This window comes from Dromiciops gliroides, chromosome 1 (genome assembly GCF_019393635.1).
Source record: "Dromiciops gliroides isolate mDroGli1 chromosome 1, mDroGli1.pri, whole genome shotgun sequence".
In the NCBI taxonomy this organism is placed as follows: Eukaryota; Metazoa; Chordata; class Mammalia; order Microbiotheria; family Microbiotheriidae; genus Dromiciops; species Dromiciops gliroides.
The window spans coordinates 732925093-732942096 of record NC_057861.1 but is presented as its reverse complement, the minus strand read 5'-3'; positions in this window follow the sequence as shown (position 1 = coordinate 732942096).

The following is a 17004-nucleotide window of genomic DNA, read 5'->3' as shown; positions in this document are numbered from 1 at the left end:
ATCCTTATTGAGAGGAGATAACTACCCGTTTTCTCAAAACTTCTTACCACTCCTCTTGCCTTGATAACTGTCATAAGCTCTCATGGTTTTAATGATCATCTGTATGCAGATAGATGATTCAGAGATTTCTATATCTAGCCCATTTCTCTCCTATGAGCTTTAGCCCTGAATCACCAGCAATCTATCAGATATATCCAATCTGATGTCCAAAAGACATCTAAAACACAACATATCCAAAACAAAGCTTACATTTTCCTCCAAATCCATTCCTCTTCCAAGCATCCTTATTCTCTCAAAGACATCACCCTTCAGCCAATCTCTCAGATTGCAAACTTGGTATCATGCCCAACTCTTCCCTCTCTCATACCAACTATCTAATTAGTTGCCAAATCTTGGTGTTTTCCTTCTCCATTTCTTACAACCTAACCATTCTCTAACAACTCATCCAGCTACCACTTTAGTTTTGACCTTCCTTCTGTACCTCTAGCCTAGATGATTGCAGTCACCTCCTAATTTTTCTCCCTGCCTCAAGTCTCTCCACACTCTGAACTATCCTCATAGAGCTGCCAAAGTTATTATCTTAAGTGCAGATCTGGCCATGTCACTCCTCTAGTCAATAAACTCCAGTGCTTTTATTCCCCTGGAGACAACACACATTTCTTTATCTTTTAAAATCCTTTAGAACCTAGCCCTAATCTAGCTTTCCAGCCTTAGTCAAGGTCACTTCCCCCCCCCCCCCCCATTACACTCTGTGATTGAAACCAAAGTGGCCTTCTCTTTGTTACTCAGGAATGGCACTCATGCTTAGAATTCACTTCTACTTATCTCTGCTTCATTAGAATCCCTCACTTCCTTCATGATGTAGCTCAAGCACTGCTTTCTAGAAGAGTGTTTGGTTTTTTTTTCGGGCAATGAGGGTTAAGTGACTTGCCGAGGGTCACATAGCTAGTGTCAAATGTCTGAGGTCTGATTCGAACTCAGGTCCTCCTGAATCCAGGGCCAGTGCTTTATCCACTGCGCCACCTAGCTCCCTCCAGGAAGTTTTTCTTGATCCCTGTCAGTACCCCGCAACTACCTTCCATTTACCAACTTTGTATAGTTTTATATATACTTATTATTTCTGTATTAGAATGTGTTTTAAGAGTAGAGATTGTTTTATTCTTTGTATTTATATCTCTAATACCTGGTATATAGTAGGTGCTTAATAAATGCTTGTTATAGAGCAACCATTCTAATAGCAGATTATAAGGCTTACTATAATTTTCCTCTGGCTGACAAAATGGAGTAGATGACAGGTCTTCAAGAATCACTTTGCTGAAAGGTAAAGTGATTGCAAAAATGGATTCACATTTCTCAGGCTGTTAATTTGTGTACATAACATTTTATGATGTCACCTCCATGACTTTGCATAGATTGTCTCCCATATATCTGGAATATACTCCTTATAAAATTTACTTCTTAGGATTCCTAGCATCCTAGAAAGCAAAGCTCAGGGACTATCTCCAACAAAAGGCCTTTCCTGCTCCCCTTCTTTATTAGTACTCTGTACCCCCTTGAAATCACTTTGTTTAGATGTTTATGTATACCAGAGGGTCTCAGCTCACACTCCCAACCCTCATTCACACTGGTAGGTTGGGTCTCCAGAGGACCCTTGGGTTCTAGGGATGATGCTGATTGGGTATTGTGTGGTTTTGTGGATGAGCCCCTAGCAGTAGGCTTCCTCAACTGAATATCAATTGAAATCAATCAGCCCTCCAGACTTAGTCATCCTTTATCAGTAGAAATGGGCATAGTCTCTAACAAGTACAGATCATCCCTAGAGGAAAGTGGTTCCTCTTAGAGAGTATATGTGATACAACTACTGGGGGCTAGAGTTTCATGGGAAGGAAGGGGTTTCTTCCTTTTATGGGGTTCCCATGAAGTCCTCCATGGGCACTGGGGTCCTAGAATCATAGTTCTAGAGCTAGGGACTTCAGAGACTAGCTTGTCCAACATCCTCACTTCACAAATAAAGAAACTTGGGCCCAAGTTGGTTAAGGGACTCACCCTGGATAACACAGCTAGTAAATATCAGAGTTGGGACTTGAACCCAGATCCTTTGAGACCAGAGTCAGTGCCAGTGGTCTTCCCATTAGATCACATTGCCTCCTCTTGTTGATAGACTGAATTGGTTAGTGATAAGGATACAGCCTACAATTTCATCTATGCAATATTGACAGTATAAGAGAATAACAAATGCCTTTTGTTGTTGTTGTTGTTGTTGCTTTTCTTTTTTTTGGTGAGGCAATTGGGGTTAAGTGACTTGCCCAGCGTCACACAGCTAGTAAGTGTCAAGTGTCTGAGGATGCATTTGAACTCAGGTCCTCCTGACTCCAGGGCCGGTGCTCTATCCACTGCGCCACCTAGCTGCCCCAACAAATGGCTTTTATAAAAAAGTTTGCAAAGCACTTTATATATACATATACAGGGCAGCTAGGTGGCGCAGTGGATAGAGCACCAACCCTGGAGTCAGGAGTACCTTAGTTCAAATCCAGCCTCAGTCACTTGACACTCAGTAGCTGTGTGACCCTGGGCAAGTCACTTAACCCCAATTGCCTCACCAAAAAAAAAAAATACACACACACACACACACACACACATACACACACATATATACACATATATGTATACATATACACAGACACACATATGTGCACATGCACATATACATATATACATACAAACACATATATTCTCATTTAGGCCTGTGAGGTAGGCTATAGAGGAACTGTCTCCTCCATTTTACAGGTGAGAAAACTGAGTCTCTTAGTGGTTAAGTGAATTTGCTGATGGTCCCCTAGCTATTACATATCAGAGATGAAATTTGAACCCAGGCCTACCAACTCCAAGTCTACTGCTCCATACCACTAGGATCAAACTTTGGATTAAATCTAAGACTTTAGTCTTAATAATAGAAGCTAAAGAGCTAACCAGCTGAGGCATTTAGAAAATAAAAGCCAAATATCCTCTGATCTTATACTTTCTCTGCAACTGGGGAAAACCAGGTCAAAGAAAGAGATCCTTACAACTGGGCCAAGAATTAACTGGCACTATGGAGGATGGCAAGATAAGTCATGAAGATGGCAGATAAAGTATTAACTTGACAGAATAGTCACTGGCTTGGAGACCTTAATTGATGGGTCTGAACACCATCTGTTTCCAAGGAGAAAACTAGCTCTTGAGCCCAGTAGATAAATGACCAAGACGTTTATTCATAGCAAGGGGAAAAATCAAGATGTCGGCTTATGTTAGCAATTGAGTGAAAGTCTGAATTTTCCATCAGCTTTCTTTCAAAAGATATTTTCCCATTGTGTGTGGTACGTGAACACACCATAATTTTCAGTCAGTTTCACTGTCTCACTGGACTATGGTGAGTAATTTGGGTCTGCATCCATGGACTCCTGTTTTGAATTCTAAGGCTGCCATTGAGCAAATCAGAATTCCAAAAGCTGACTTCAAACTCCTATAATGACGGGCTGATGAAAATAGAAGACACAAAGTCATTTTTTCCTGGTGAAAAGATTTCCTTCCCTGATGGACTTTTGGTAGCATGCCTAATCCTATAGCCTTTGCTTTTTTGTTAAATTGGCTTTCCTGAATCAGTATGCAGTGCAGAGTTGGGGGGGTGGGAGTCCCTTTTTATGTTTCAAATGAAAGTCCTGATATTTGGGTGACATTTTTCATTCTGTAAAATTATAATAATAACCAGCCTTGATATAATATGCTTTAAAGTTTGTGAAAATCTTTGCAAATATTAGTTCATTTTTATCCTCACAGCAACCCTGGGAGGTGGGGTCTGTTATTATCTCTATTTTATACATATAGCGAAACTGAGGAAGACAAATTTAATCATTTTACCAGGGTCACCTCAGCTAGTAATGAGGCAGTATCTGAACTCAGATCTTTCTGAGGCTAGAAATAGTGCTATATCTACCATGATACATAGCTAATGACTACCACCACCACAAACAACAAACAAACAACCACAAATGTCTATTATCAGAGCTTTATGGAAAAAGAAATGTGGCATTATCTAGGGGGGAAATGTGACATGTAAAGATGGAAGCACAAATCAGAAAGGTTTAGGTTTTCTCATAAGCAATTTTAGGCCTTCTTTGCCACCCCTTCTACCCACCCGAACCCCCTGTTTCCCCTAATGGTGGCAGCCTCAGGAACTCAGTAAAAACAAATTGAGGAAACTGTGAGTTGGTCCAAATGTTTTAGAAAACAATTTGGAATGATGGAAGAAAAGTCACCAAAAGCTCCTACCCTTAGACCTAGTGATTCCTCTACCAGACATATTCCCCAAGGAGGCCAAAGATGAGAAAGGCCTCCCATCTACCACAATATTCATTATGCTGCTTTCTGTGGTGGGAAAAAACTGGAAACAAAGTAAGGGTAAGTGTATCAATGGGGAAATAGACGGACCAATTGTGGTCTATGAATATAATTTAATACAGTGCCATAAGAAAAAATACATATGTGAGGGATCCAGAAAAACATGGAATATTGAATGAATTTTAGTGATATATATACATTGATTTTTTTTTTTTTGCAGGGCAATGAGGGTTAAGTGACTTGCCCAGGGTCACACAGCTAGGAAGCGTCTGAGGCCATATTTGAACTTAGGTCTTCCTGACTTCATGGCTGGTGTTCTATTTACAGTGACACCTAGCTGCCTCAATAGGTACAAAAGCAAGCCTCAGGTCAACCAACAAGCATTTACTATTCACCAATTTCATTTTCCCATCAATTACACGATTTGGTTTCAACTTCATACACATCCTGCCTTTCCCAAGATAAACTCTTCAGCAGAAATCTTACCTCACAGAGGTATTGCTATTCAGCACCTCCTCAGTGTCCTCAATTGCCTCCAATTGAAGGACTGGAGGGCAGAGCAACAAACTCCCCAAACTTCCCTTTCCCATCAGTTGCTGGGCTTGCTCAGACTCTACTACCTCTATGGCTAAGCATCCTCTCGTGCACATCCCCCCAATCAGCTTCCTTTATATACTGCCATCCTCCATTAGATTCTAAGCTCCTTGAGGGCAGGGATTATCTTTCCTTTCCTTGTTTGTATCCCTAGAGTCTGGTGCACCATAGGCATTTATTACATGTTTATTGACTATCTGCCAGGCATTGTGCTAAGTGCCAGAGATACAAAGAAAGGTTAAAAAAAAATTCATGCTTTCTCGAGGTTTCTATTCTAATGGGGAAGAGAATGTGTAAATCAGAACGTACATATAAGATAGATACAGCATATGGAGAAGGACTTTAGAGAGAATGAATATAATATTTGGGAAGATTCAGAAAGATCCTTTGCAGAAGATGGGATTTGAGTTGGTCTTGAGGGAAGCCAAGGATTCTCAGAAACAGAGGTGAAGGGATCAGAAAGGTGCCAGATCTTATTGTGCAGTGCCACCTTGGTGCTACAAGGTAGAAACAGGAGCAATGGGTAGAAGCTCTCCTAAGGAATTGGAGCCATCCAAAATGGAAATGGGCTCTCTCCAGTCATGAATGTTTCCTCCTTAATGGAGCTTTCCATGCAAAGGTTGGATGAGCACTTGTTGAGTAAAGTATAAGGAGGACTCTTTTTCAAATACAGGCTGGATTGGATGGTCACTGAGGTCCCTTCAATTGGGCCAATTCTGTGGTTCTGTGAACCAAAGCAGCGATTAGAGCCAAACTCAGAAAGCAACATACACAGTGTCTATGATAATATAAAGGGGATTATACTAATGTAAATGTAAATCATGTCAAGGAAAGGTTGGCAAATTCAGATGAATTAGAATGGCCAATCGATCCCAGAGAACTGATTATGAATTATGCTTCCTCCTTGTGGTAGAAAAGTGCAAGGGCCAAGAATGTTACCAGTGCTCTCAGACACATTATTTTTCTTTCTTTTCTTTCTTTCTTTCTTTCTTTCTTTCTTTCTTTCTTTCTTTCTTTCTTTCTTTCTTTCTTTTTCTTTCTTTCTTTTTCTTTCTTTCTTTCTTCCTTCCTTCCTTCCTTCCTTTCCTTCCTTCCTTCCTTCCTTCCTTCCTTCCTTCCTTCCTTCCTTCCTTCCTTCCTTCCTTCCTTCCTTCCTTCCTTCCTTCCTTCCTTCCTTCCTTCCTTCCTTCCTTCTTTCTTTCCTTCCTTCCTTCCTTCCTTCCTTCCTTCCTTCCTTCCTTCCTTCCTTCCTTCCTTCCTTCCTTCCTCCCCTCCCTCCCTCCCTCCCTCCCTCCCTCCCTCTCTCTCTCTCTCTCTCTCTCTCCTTCCTTCCTTCTTTCCTTCCTTCCTTCCTTCCTTCCTTCCTTCCTTCCTTCCTTCCTTCCTTCCTTCCTTCCTTCCTTCCTTCCTTCCTTCCTTCCTTCCTTCCTTCCTTCCTTCCTTCCTTTCTTTCTTTCTTTCTTTCTTTCTTTCTTTCTTTCTTTCTTTCTTTCTTTTTTGGTGAGGCAATTGGGGTTAAGTGACTTGCCTAGGGTCACACAGCTAGTAATTGTTAGGTGTCTGAGGTCAGATTTGAACTCAGGTCCTCCTGAATCCAGGGCTGGTGCTCTATCCACTGTGCCACCTAGCTGCCCCTCAGACACATTATTTTTGTCAAATGGTTTGCCTTAATTTACTTTTATTTTTATAATGGGAGAATAAGTGGGGTGAAGTGGGGAGTAGATTGGGAAGCGCTTGTGGTGTCAAAAATAAAGGCATGTATCAAACTTTTTGTCCCCCATCCCCTTCCTTATAGCATGCTCAGCCAACATTCCAGGAAAGGGCATAAAAGTGGAGAATCCCTCCCCCATCTCCACTTCATCCTCTGACCCTTCCTGTCATTCATGATGACTCAGGGGGTTGTGCTGTGAAGGTCTTTTCATTGGCTGCTAAACCAGAACTCCATGGCTGTACTAGAGGGGTAATGCCAGCCTTAAAGGTCTCCTCTCCCTCTTCTTCCTAGCAGTTTCAAGGTGCCAGGATGAATAGATGAACTGTCCAGGGAATTGTATAGAGAGCCCCCAAGTGATGAGATCATAGGCAAGCCTGTGCCTAGGACAGGGTCACCTCAGCTGTGAGAGAAAGACAGAGACAGAGACAGAGAGACACAGAGAAAGACAGAGAGAAAGACACAGAGAAAGAGACAATGACAGAGAAAGAGAGACAGAGACAAACAGAGAAAGAGACAGAGAGAGAGAGACAAAGACAAAGAGAGACACAGAGAGAGAGACAGAGAGAGACACAGAGAGAGAGAGAGAGAGAGAGAGAGAGAGAGAGAGAGAGAGAGAGAGAGAGAGAGAGAACCCACTGGTTATTGCTAGATTGTGCTCAGTAGAGGAGAAATGCAGAATAGCTAATTAGCAGCTCTCATAAAGAACCTGTTTGCAGTTGTCCCAAAGAGGTTATAATATTAGCCTCTCAAATGATCATCCTCATAGTAATAAGAAACAGGATTTTGTTCTAATCATTCTACGATTCTTTATTGCTCAGCATTCCCTGTTTCGTGTGGGAATAAAATGACCTGTTGCATGTCTTCATCATGTTTGTACTCTGGATACCTTATTGACTCCCCCACTCCATACTGGGAAGTACCCTTGGATTAGAGCCCCAGAATATCTGGGGTGGGGGCAGCATCCAATAATTGTTAGGATGTAGAACCTACTTTTCTTCTTGATAGGTTAACCTTCCTGAGCTGAAGTTGGATAAACAAAGAGGGCAAGTCAAGGACTGGGAGAGGCACAGGTTACAAACTCCTATGGCCCGCTCTGGGCAGTGTCTGACCAGTGAATATCCTAGACTAAAAATAAAGTCAAATATATCCAGCAAAAAAGAGGCAAGCTTCATTATATATTTGACCTACTTACATTTTTAGTGTTGAAATCACATACATTATTAGGAATTCTAAAATCCCATTTCTATATTTAGTTATTTAGGGAGGAAAAAAACCCAAAACCAAATTCAATGCTATAATGTTGATGGCTGACATTTATATAGCACCTGATGTATGCTTTATAAATACTTTCATCACAATTACACCAGGAAGTAGGTAGTACAATATTTTATCCCCATTCTACAGATGAGAAAACCAAGGCTTAGAGGTGAAATGACAATATCTCCAGCTAAGATAATACTATCTAAGCCCAGCACAGCACATGTTTCTTTATTGGGGGGGGGGGCAATGAGGGTTAAGTGACTTGCCCAGGGTCACACAGCTAGTAAGTGTCAAGTGTTTGAGGATGCATTTGAACTCAGGTCCTCCTGAATCCAGGGTTCGTGCTTTATCTAATATAGCTGATATTTAATTATCTGAAAACACTATCTATGTTTGGAGATGATGCTTAAGAAAAGTTCTTCTTTACAACTTTAATCCTGAAAACTGCCATTTCAATTTTAAATTATGAAGAGGAGGTTTTAATATTAAGGATGACAGTACCTTAAGAACTTACTGAGAGCCCCATGACTTTCCATGTTCCTACCTTTGGGACATGAAAACTTGGGCCTTATAATTTTTTTTTTCTGTTTCTATTTCTTTGGACTTTTTTCCCCTTTTATCCCACCGAGGGTTGAGAGAAATGCCTACCAGGGAGCGTTGTACTCTTCATCAAGGTGGGTGGACTCATTAGAAGTCATGGCAAGGAAGGCTCTTGCCTATCCTGCACTTAGAACAGTTCCTGGTACACAGTAGGTGGTTAATAAAGGTTTGTTGATCTTGACATTGTTCCTTTAATAATTGTTGTTGTTGTTGTTTTTAATTCATTCATTCATTTCTTTATCTGCTTCTAAATCTGAAAGAAGAAAGATGGGCTGAGTTAGGGTTCCTTACCAAGAGATTGGGTACTGTGACTTGCGGGTGGGATAATGGCATTACCTGCCTGTTCTTGCACTGCTATGGGAAGGTAACATTATTGCTGTATTACTTTATAATGGCAGGGCGTTTATCTGATTGATCATCATATTGCTCCCAGTATTTGGCACAGAGACCATACACATAACAAAATACATCACAGAATTACATAATCTCATAGCTGAAAAGGACTTGACAGGCTCCCAAATGTAACCAATATCTGAACAATCCTTGCTATAATTTCCCTTTGTTTGAAGACCTCCAGGGAGGGAGCATCAATACTAGTTATTTCTTTTACATTGTGGCTTTCCCCATCAAGATTTCAATATATGGAAGATTGGCATAAGAAATTAAATGGGGGGGGGAGCAGCTAGGTGGCACAGTGGATAAAGCACTGGCCCTGAATTCGGAAGGAACTGAGTTCAAATCTGGCCTCAGACACTTGACATTTACTAGCTGCGTGACCCTGGGCGAGTCACTTAACCCTCATTGCCCTGCCCCCCCCCAAAAAAAGTTGATCTGAGTTTTGGGGGCAGCTAAGTGGCGCAGTGGATGGGGCACCAGTCTTGGATTCAGGAGGACCTGAGTTCAGATCCAGCCTCAGACACTTGACACTTACTGGATGTGTGAACGTGGGCAAGTCACTTAACCCCAATTGCCTCGACAAAAAACAAAAAAACAAAACAACAACAGCAACAACAAAAAAGAAATTAGGGGCAGCTAGGTGGCTCAGTGGATAGAGCACCGGCCCTGGATTCAGGAGGACCTGAGTTCAAATCCGGCCTCAGACACTTTTTACACACTCACTAGCTGTGTGACCGTGGGCAAGTCACTTAACCCCAATTGCCTCACTAAAAAAAAAAAAAAAGAAAAAGAAAAAGAAATTAAATGGGAATTTTTTTCTATTCTATTCTATTTATTTATTTAAAGTTTTGAGTTCCAAATTTTTTCCCTCTCTCATTCCCTACCCTCCCCACTCCTTGAGGGGGCAAGCAACCAGATACAGGTTATACATGTGCAACTATTTTAAACATTGCCATATTAGTCATTTTATACAAAAAGACAAGTTAAAAAAAGAAAGAAAGCACAAAATAGCATGCTTCAGTCTGTGCTCAATCAACATCAGCTCTTTCTCTGGAGGCGGATAGTGTGTTTCATCATTAGTTCTTTGGGATAATTTTAGATCATTGTATTGCTGAGAACAGTTAAGTCATTCACAATTGCTCATGGAACATTAATGCTATCACTGTGCACAATGTTCTCCTGGTTCTGCTCACTTCATTATACATCAGTTCATATGAGTCTCCAGGTTTTTTCTGAAATCATTTCTTTTTTTTTTTTAGTGAGGCAATTGAGGTTAAGCAACTTGCCCAGGGTCACACAGCTACTGAGTGTCAAGTGACTGAGGCTGGATTTGAACTCAGGTACTCCTGACTCTAGGGCCAGTGTTCTATCCACTGTACCACCTAGCTGCCCTAAATTATTATTTTTTTTAATTTTTTGGTGAGGCAATTGGGGTTAAGTGACTTGCCTAGGGTCACACAGCTAGTAAATGTTAAGTGTCTGAGGCCAAATTTGAACTCAGGTCCTCCTGACTCCAGGGCTGGTGCTCTATCCACTGCGCCACCTAGCTGCCCCCTGAAATCATTTCTTATAGCACAATAATATTCCATTACAATCACATACCACAGCTTGTTTAGTCATTCCCCAATTGATGGACATTCCTTTGATTTCCAATTTTTAGCCACCTCAAAGAGTTGCTATAAATATTTCCTTTTCTCTTTTTCACAGTTACTATTGTTAACTGTTTCCCTCCATCCTATCTTAAATGGGAATTTTTCAGGAGTTTTGCAGAAGCTGCAGATGACATGTGAAGACAAGCAGACAACGCAAAAAAGTTTGCAAATTCAGAAATGCATACAATATATGTTTTGTATAATATCAACATATTTTATCTTTTAATACCATAATAATTCAGACTTCTCTGGTACAAGGGGTGCACCACACAATTTTATGTGAATTTTCCACATTGTGGGGGCACCACTCCCTTCACTCCTACAATGTGGAAAGGATAACTATCCTTCCAAGGTGACCCATCCACTGTTGGACAGGTCTAATTCCTAGGAAATTTTCTGTACACTACATTTGTCTCTCCATACCCTCTCAGGATCATAGAATTAAAACTGGAGGAGACCTTAGGGGCCAACTAGTCCAGGTTATTTTTGTGTTTCTCAAGAGCTGAGAATGATTTTTAATTTTTTTTTTGGTGGGGTAATGAAGGTTAAGTGACTTGCCCAAGGTCACACAGGTAGTAAGGGTCAAGTGTCTGATTTCAGATTTGAACTCAGATCCTCCTGAATCCAGGGCCAGTACATGATTTTCAATTTTTTAAATAAAATAAAACTTTATTTAGATTCTAGTCTAATCTTCTCATTTTATAGATGAGAAAACTGAGTCCCAGGGTGATAAAATGGTTTAAATGCTTATATATGCATGTTTTCTCTCCCATTTGGGCATAATGTTGTTGACACAATGGATGGAGCACTGGTCTTGAAGTCAGGAACACCTATGGTCAAATACAGCCTCAGACACTTGCTAGCTATGTGGCCTTGGTCAAGTCACTTAACCTCTGTTTGCCTCAGTTTCCTCAACTACTAAATGGGGATAATAATATTGCCTACCATGGTCTCACAATGTTGTGAGATCCAATGAAATAATACAACACAATACCAAAACAAACAAACAAATAAACCTATGTACAAAGAATGGGATAAATTGAAAATAATCAACAGAGGAAAGACAAAGGCAATCAAGGAGGATTTGGAAAGACTTCCTGTAGAAGGCAGAATTTTAGTAACTCAAGAGCTGGTCTTAGAATCAGGAAGACCCAAGTTTAAGTCTTCCTTCTGATAGAAAATACCTTGGGCAAGCTCTTAAACTTTCTGTATTCTAGACAATTCTTAGACTATAAATTAAGAAAGAGTTGCCAATCTGCACTGGTGGAGGGAGTTTCCACACTAGCAATTCTTTATACTGCTGAAGTCACAAATCCCACCACAGACGTTTACTAACTGAGTGATCATGGGCCAGTCACTTCATCTCTGCTGATATGATCAGGAAGATGTTTGTTAATCATTGACAAAGTGTTCAAAGGATTATCAACATCCTTATGGGTATGGCCTCAGGATAGAGTCTTCTCAGTGCTAAATTAGGTGGCTTTGGTGAGAGGTCCAGTGGGATGAACCACTTTTCTCCAAAGGAGTGACTTTTCACACCTTTCTCTAGAGGCCAGGAGACCAAACAAGGAGACAAAACAATCACACAGTATAGGGGCATCTCTCTTTTCTCTGTAGACTGGAAGGATCCCCTACTAGCAGGTAGAGACCAGCCAAGGAGATTGCCACCAAATGGAGTGGCCCCGAGTTATCTGTTCACTGCAAGCAGGAAGAGGCCAACCTAGGAGACTCTGTTCTCTGTCTCTTTCAGGAAGAAAGGGTCCCAGACAATCAACTAGGAAATTAATTGAGAAAATAAATTACTTTCATAAATTAGTAGTCTGCAGAATACATCTACAAAAACCAACATCATTTCTATACAGTTATAACAAGAACAAGGAGGAAATGATAGAAAAAGAATCTCATTGAAAATAACTCCAAAATACATATATTATCTAAGAGTTAGTGTAGCACGACACCTAAGATTTATATAAATGCAATTAGCATTCTTACGGCAATATAGGAAAACCAAAGTAATTCATTGTTTATGATTGGGTCACAAGAACATAATAAAAATGATTAATTTTATTTAATTAAAAGATTTAAAATTATTTAACTTATACTATAATTCATTTCTAGATTTAGTGCTGTACCAATAAGACCATTTAGAAGCTATTTTACAGAACTAGAAAAATAATAGCAAGATATATTTGGAAGACCAATCTAGAATCTCAGGGGAAATAATGGGGAAAATGTAGGAAAGAAGGTTTAATATCATTTCCCCATCTCAAACTCTATTATAAAATGGTAATCTTCAAAAAGTACCTGATATAGGAGTTTTAAAATGTCCAAGTAGATCAATGGAGATAACCAGCATCAGAAAAAATGATAGATTGAATCAATTCAAGAGCATAAATAACTAAGGAAAAACTTTCTATTCTGTAAGAACTCCTACACTGTTGTTTGGCAAATACTTAGGTTTAAACCAATGACCCATACCATATACAATACTAAGTTCCAAACAGATCAATAATCTAAAATTCTAAGTTAAAATATGGAGAAAAGTTAAAGGAAGTACTTTGGATAGCTATGGATAGGGAAAAGATTCTTAAGCAAATAAGAGAGAGAGAAGGGGAAGGCAAGGGAATAAGCATTTCTATAGTGAATACTATGTGCCAGGCACTGTGCTAAGTATTTTTTCTTTTAAAAAAATTATCCCATTTGATCTGTACAATGACCCTATTTTGCTATTATTATCCTCATTTTGCAATTGAGGAAATTGAGGTATCCTCACCATCTCAGTGATTCTGAACCCCTTTGCCATCTTTCTTCAAACCCCACTACTTAATCCCTTATTCCCATCCTCCCACCACCAATAATGTCCCATTCTAAAAGTACCAACTCTGACTGTGTCCTCTGGAATTCTTGTTCCATAGATAACAAAATTGCTTTTATATTAAATTTTTTTCTTTCCTAAAAAAAATTTTTTTTGGCACTCATTGTGACTTGGCTCCAACCTGATGACACCTTCCCTGGCCAGCACTGGTTGCACTTTTGCTCATGCCTTGACATTCAGTTGTCAATGTAGGGGAGATGAAATACTCCTTATGCCCTAATGCTACTTCCAAGCTCACCCTCTACCACCATCAGTCGGTAACTTCTCCTTCGTTGAGGTGATAAAAATTCTGATAGCTATTGTCTACAAACTTCCAGGATACTCCCCTTCTTTCCTCAATGAGTTCAGTGCCTGGTTCACAATCTTTCCTCTCCAACTCCTCCCATTTACTCCCATTTTACATACTAGGGGACTTCAACACATATTGATGCTCTCTCAAATACTCTAACCAATCATTCCTCAACTTACTCATTTCCCATGACTTACTCCTCCATTCTACCTCTGCTACACACAGAGATGTTGGTACCCATGACCAAATACAAATGCATCACTTTCACATTCATGAACTCTGAAATTTCTTTATCTGATTAAAATCTGCCGTTCTACCTCTCCCTCTGATTTCAAATCCCACGCTGGGTTCTTTGTCCTTACCATAACCTGCAAACCCTTGACCCCTCAGTTCTTTCCTAGGCCATCTCTCTTGCATGGGTTACACTCTCCTCACTTCCCCATTGTGATGCCTTACTGAACCAGTCAACACTACACTGTCCTCTTGTCCTCTTAATCTATCTTCAATCTTGCTCTGCCAAGACTCAGTGTTGGATTACTTTGGCTACCCACTGCTTTTGCTCCTGTGTTGCTCATGAAGCTGGAGAAAATAATTAAACTATGTTGCCAGTGTCTATTACAGCTTTATGTTACATGATTGTGGTTGGGCTTTCATTGCAGTAAGACAAATTCTTTTTAACCTCTCTAATCAATTCACTATTTTACATAGCAACTTATTCTAACCTTTTCCTCCTTCTTCAAATCTTCTATAACCCATAATTCCCTTCCCCATTCTCTCAGATAAGATCTTTTCCTCATATTTCACAGAAAAAAAAAGAGACCATTTGCCAAGAGCTCCCTCTTCTCCTCTTCTCCTCATCTAACATCACTCAGATGTTTTCCATCATTATATCCTCCTTTGACCTTATCTCACGTTGAAGAGGTAGCTTTTCTCTTTGCCAAGGGTAAGCCCTCAACATGCACAAGTGATGTTATTCAACCCTGTTTTCTTCAACAGATTGCCCTTTCTGTCATCCCCACTCTTACTTATCTCTAATCTCCTCTTGTCTACTGGCTGCTTCCCCACTGCCCAAAGACATGCCCATGTCTCCCCCCATCTTCAAAGAAATCTTATTTCATCTACCCATTCATGCTAGCTGAATCTGGTATCTTTTCTCTGGTGCCAACATGAGAAGTCTATCTGTAATCAATGCCTCAACACCTGACTTTTCAATCTCTTCCTAATTCACTATAGTCTGGCTTGAGTCTCATCATTCAATTGAAACTGCTCTTTCCAAAGTTACAAATGATCCTTTAATTGCCAAATTCAATGTCCTTTTCTCATTTCCCATCATTCTTGACCTCTCTGCAGCCTTTGACACTGAGGATCACTTATTTTATACTTTCTTCTCTCTAGTTTTCAGCAACCCTAGGGTCTCCTACTACCTATCTGACCATTCATTCTTAGTCTCCCTTCCTAGAGTTTCATCCAAGTCATCCCTTCTCATGCTGATTATTTCCTATGGCTCTGTTCTGGGCCCTCTTCCTTCTCCCTCTATACTATTTGATTTGGTGATCTCATTAGCTCCCATGGATTTAATTATCATCTCTGTGCTAATGATTCACATATCTAGTTATCTAGTTCCAAACTCTCTCTTGACCTCTAGTTTCACATCTCCAAATGTCATATGGACATTTCAAACTGTATCTCTCACAGACATTTTTTTTAGTGAGGCAATTCGGGTTAAAAGACTTGCCCAGGGTCAGACAGCTAGTAAGTGTTAAGTGTCTGAAGCCGGATTTAACTCAGGTACTCCTGACTCCAGGGCCGGTGCTCTATCTACTGCGCCACCTAGCTGCCCCTGTTTTTTTTTTTGGTTTTGGTTTTGGTTTTTTTTTTTAGTCTCACAGACATTTTAAAATCAGTGTGTCCAAAACTGTACTCATTATTCTAGACCACCACTTCTCCCATTCCAAATTAACCTATTATAATTGGTGGTATTACCATTTTTCCAATCACTCAGACTCAAAATCTAGTTGCCATCTTCAACTCTTCTATCCATCACCTCTTGTATTCAATTTATCAAGTCTTGTCAACTTTAACTTTATAACGTCTTTCATAAATGTCCCCTTCTCTCCTCTGACACTGCCATTATTTTTTCTGTTTTGTTTTAAATCATAAAAGCATTTTATTATTTTCCAGTTATATGTAAAAATAGTTTTCAAGATTTGTTTTCATAAGATTTTTAGTTCCAAGTTTTTCTCCCCACTTCCTTCCCTCCCCCCTCCCCAAGACATAAAGTAATCTTATATAGACTATATATGTACAATCACATTAAACACATTTCTGCATTAGTCATGTTATGAAAGAAGAATCAGAACAAAAGGGAAAAACCTTGAAATAGAGAAAAACAACAACAAAAAAGTAGAAAGAGTATGGTTCGATCTTCATTCAGAATTCAAGGATCTTTTTTCTGAATGTGGAGAACATTTTCCATCATGAATTCTTTGGAATTGCCTTGGGTCATTGCACCACTGAGATGAGCCAAGTCTATTACAGTTGATCATCACACAATGTTGTTACTTTGTACAATGTTCCTCTGGTTCTGCTCATTTCACTCAGCATCAGTCCACTTAAATCTTTCCAGGTTTCTCCTGCTTATTGTTTCTTACAGCACAATAGTATTCCACTACATTCATATACCACAACTTCTTCAGTCATTCCCCAATTGATAGGCATTCCCTCAACTTCCAATTCTTTGCTACCACAGAGAGCTGCTACAAATATTTTTGTACATGTGACGCTGCCATTATTTTAGTGTAGGACCTCATCACCTCCTGCCTGGGCTATTTCATTAGCCAGCTAATTGGTCTCTCTTCCACAAGTCTCTTTCCACTCCACTCATTCTTGACTCAACTATCAAATTACCCTTCCTAAAGGTCTGAAGGTCTGAATATGTTACTCCCTTATTCAATAAATTCCAGTGGCTCTCTACCACCTCTGAGATCGAATATAAAATCCTCTCTTTGGCATTCAAAGCCATTCATAACCTAGCCCCCACCTACCTTTCCAGTCTTCTTATACTTTACTTAGTTCCATATACTCTGTGATCCAGTGACATTGGCCACTCATCCTACAAGACATTCCATCTCCTGGTTCTGGGCATTTTAACTGCCTGCCTCCAACCCTATGCCTGTAATTATTTCCCTGCTTATCTCTGCCTCTTAGATTTCTTCACTTTCTTCAAGTACCAGCTAAAATTCCACCTTCT